General features: G+C 34.5%; 1 pseudogene; it reads left to right on the top strand.

Moving 5' to 3' along the window:
* The first annotated feature begins 2,003 nt into the window (after positions 1-2,003).
* On the top strand, positions 2,004-3,310 carry LOC134259347 (uncharacterized; annotated as a pseudogene).
* Positions 3,311-4,310: the final 1,000 nt, after the last annotated feature.

The raw sequence follows: 4,310 nt of genomic DNA, 5'->3' as shown, positions 1-4,310 counted from the left end.
GAGTCTTTTCCATATCCTACGAAGACTTCATTCTGGGTATGCTGTATTTGCTGCTCTGATACAGGCTGCAAATTTTGAGGATTCTAGTCCTAAGAATTGTACTAGCAAGTCCTTTTCTTCAAATGGTGTAACTCTCAGTTCCTCTAGATCTGTTATACTCTTGAAAGTGGCTTTCAATGTGATAAATATCGAACGGAATAGACTTTTAGTATGACGCCTCAATCATCATTTCAGATTTTATTCAGATGACATCAAGATGACATTACGGTAAAGGCTACAAATGAAGAGAACAAAACAAAACTGAATACACATCACTGACAGTGACGCTGAATTTTGCAAATATAAAGTTAAATTTACACAAAAAATATTCATAACTTAATTCATATTAACTAAGATGGACATTAAATTGATTTAGCATCAGTTTTCTTGAATGCACGAGAAGCACTAAATAACACAAGTTGTAGTATTCGTTAAATCATTTCACACGGATAAAAACGGAAAAACACAAAACAGTCTACGAACATATATACATATAAGCCGTGTAACGGCACAATTTGAATGAAAGTATACTTGCTTTAAAGAGAAATTCTACACAAAACGTCGATAACTTACCTAGTCACCCCTACTAATGTGTTCGGAACCTTTTATTTATCGGTGTTCTGCAATTTATAAGACCCGATGAGTTCAGAGTAGCTCTGGCAGTGGCTGTGGCGAGAGTTAGCGAGACTTCAGCGAGATAGGGTAAATTATTCACGGAAATGTGGTTAGGAAGTGACTAGCACGTGGAGACATGGTAAACAGAAAAGTTATATTGTGTTTCAGTTTTAACCACCCTAGAATCAGCTGACAATATCTGTAGAAATGTACTTCAATCAATAGATCTCTCTTACATTCATTCAAACTTAACTAAGTATTCTCTATAATACAATTTTCGCAGTCATGAATTAAAATTTCTTTTTGGAAAAATATTTTTGCATGGGAACCGGGACTATATTTTTTTGGCGTCAGATTAGCAAATGAGGCCCCAGCATTATTTTAACTGACCAATCAGTTGAATGAGTATTGCATTATGGGTTACTACGAATACTACAGGAATTTTACGCTTGAAAAAAAGGAAAATCTTATTGGAAATAAAAAAGCATTTTAAAAATATTATGTTCATGCTCATAATGACAAACAATTCATTTGTTTAATAAACGGTAGAAGTCTAGGTCTCTGAAAGTTATAATGTAAAAGCGATTTACGTCTGTATTAATTGCTTTGTTGTACTATCGGTGAATACAATTTCCAGGTGGATTCCCTGGCCAAACACGTGATCACGAACGTAAACAAAGGTTTGTCCATTTAAATGCATAAGAGATGCTGCTCGTTTTCCTTACCCCTGAGGCGCTGGTGTTCTGAACTAGACACAAACTACGTTTTATTAAACATTTTTTCCGGTAAACAATAAATCAAAAACGCCCGTAACATCTTTAATAGTTTCTTATCTTTGTATTTTGTTCTTAAGAACATTTTTTTTTATTTTGTATTCCATTGACACGATCATAAATTACCTGAACCACGTGTTCGAAGTAAAATGTAACATGTATTTGGCGTAAACGTTGCTAGTCATTCCAACGATTGGTCAGTTGCTCGAGGTAAGATCCTCTATGCGCATTTATAACAATAGCCATATAAGGCAAACAAAGGTTTGTCAGTGTAGATGATAAAACACATTTTTACCAGCAAATCGGTCACTAGTCAGCTCTTATATTCGCCGAAAAGTATATGATATATTGCTATTCTAACACCCACTCCTTAAGTCACCCTTTTTCTGTTGAAAATCATGAAAGTCTTTCAGAAAGGTCTGGAAACATTTATTACAGGACATGTTTTCAAAAGAAACAGGCTATAGCAATATCCTGTTTACTGCCAATTTTATTTATAAAACCGGTTCTACCCTATAACCTTTGAATATATCAACCTAAACCACGTGTCTTGAATTTAAATCACAATAACATTAGTCGGGGTGCTAGTAAGTGTGTTAATAACAAACACCATAACAGCGGGATTTTGAGATCTAAGATCAGACATAGTCGAACTGATTTCCAATCAGAACAATCAATGTAACGATAATGAATCGGAAGGATATTCAGATTATGATTCTGAGATTGACAATTATGTTGTAAACTCACAAGTAATAGATGCGAATAAAAGTGTGAATGACTTACTATCGAAAACAAAAATATCGGGTTCGATTTCCGGAAAAGCACAAGATTCCGTGAAGAATGAAAACGAAAGTGGGTCATGTCGCCATATTTGAAAGTTGCTGCTGAACAAAATACCTCATAAAATGTAACAACAGACCCAATACACAAAGACTTGGCGAAGCTTCTTGATCCCATGTTCAAAATTAAAGTTGACAAAAATTTGGCAGATCAAGTTGAAGAGACTGTTAAAAAAATCAAAAGACCAGAAAATTGTGAGAGTTTGGTATGTATTAAAGTGGACAAATTAACCTGGAACAGACTACAGATTGCAACCAAATTGTTGGATAGCAGATTTCAATACGATCAATTATTTTTGGTGAAGAGTGTTACGGTGCTGGTTAACATTTTGGTAAAGATTGTGTCAAACAAAGAACTAGAAAAAGAAGACTTGGATAAAGAATTGATAATATCAATCGAAATGCTGATACATGTAGTTTTTCAAATTATGAACTTAATATGAGGAGAAGAGAATGTTTGGAAGGTGACATAGACAGTGCTACTAGTAACGACTTGTCTTTTTTCTCTTCGGGAGTACCGATAAACCAATATTTGTTTGGTGGAGAACTGGGCAAGAGACTGGATGATATTGAAAAGACCACCAAAGCAGTCAACAAAGTCATGACTAGCAAAGCTGCAAAGCAAAGAATTTTGGTTGTCAGTGTCCATATTCCTGGTTCAGAAAATACAGTTGCTGACAGATGCTCAATAATCTTTAATGATCATACAGAATGGATGCTTAATCCAAACATATTTAATAAAATAAGTGCATTATGGAGACCATTTAATATAGACATGTTTGCATCTAGACTTAATAAACAATTGTCAAGATATATTGCATGAAAACCTGACCCCCAGGCAGAGTTCAGTGATGCTTTTTCGAGAAAAAATTTTATTTCTATGCTTTTCCTCCTTAAGTATCATAATCCGAGTACTTCACAATATTCAAAAAGAAAAGGAGGAGGAGGTAATAGTGCTCCCAGTATGGCCTACGCAAGCATGGTACACGACTCTCATGGAACTACCAGTGGATGTTCTCCAGATAATTCGGAAAGCTTCCAATGGTAAAGGTTACCACATTCGGAAAAGGCACATTCGTTGAAGATGACATTGATGGCATGTCGAGTGTGTGGATCAAGTTTCAGGAACAAGGAATTTCTACAGAAGTATTACAGATCATCAAAGAATCATGGAGAAGATGCACTAGAAGTCAGTATGCGGGATTTATTAAGAAATGGACAAGCTTCTGTAGTGAAAGATATATTCATCTGTTCCAACCAATAATTCTTATTACAATTGTATAACAAATATTTAAGTTACAGTGGTATCAATACTGCCAGCTCGGCATTATCTTATTTTGTTAAAATAGATGGAATAGATGTTGGTAAACATCCCTTGGTATCATGTTTTATAAAAGGTATTTTTCAGATTAAACCAATAAAATCTCGTTATAGTACTGGGATTTGGAATGTGAATATTGTTTTTTGAATATATTAGGAGTATGAAAAGTAATGCATCATTATCACTGAAACAATTGACATTGAAAAATGTAACCTTAATGGCAATGACAACAAGTTCAGTCTATACATAATATATGATTCTCAAATATGAATGTTGATGATTACAAGTTTATCTTTTAAAAAGATAGGTGAGTTAGCGCCATAGCAATTTTTAAACACAGAAAGGAAGATCCGTGATCAAGTGATTTATTTTGCTGAATTCTTTAATTTTTATCGAGGTTTGGGAGTGATAAAATTATTATTATTTTGTGAAGCGTATCCATTTTATAGACGCATACGTAAAGAAACAAGGGGGGTGGTGACCTATTGTTGGAGTTTTGGCGCAATGAAACATATATGACCTTTACTGGAGAGTGGGGGGGGGGCTATATAATATGAAAGAGATGCCGATTGAGACATTGCACGTATGGGCTGATTTATAGAAGAAAATTTCTTGGAAATTTAGCAAAGAAAATACATGGGAGTTGAAAGGAATATGGAAAATAACTCAAAGTTTATGTTGTGTAAAGAGTCCAGAGAGTTTGGAACGCATGTGAAGTAGCTT

The sequence above is a fragment of the Saccostrea cucullata genome, unplaced genomic scaffold (genome assembly GCF_032062105.1).
Source record: "Saccostrea cucullata isolate Sc308-1 unplaced genomic scaffold, CSIRO_AGI_Scuc_v1 ctg12803, whole genome shotgun sequence".
In the NCBI taxonomy this organism is placed as follows: Eukaryota; Metazoa; Mollusca; class Bivalvia; order Ostreida; family Ostreidae; genus Saccostrea; species Saccostrea cuccullata.
Note: the sequence above shows the minus strand (reverse complement) of the source record. Positions and strands in the feature narration are given on the sequence as shown.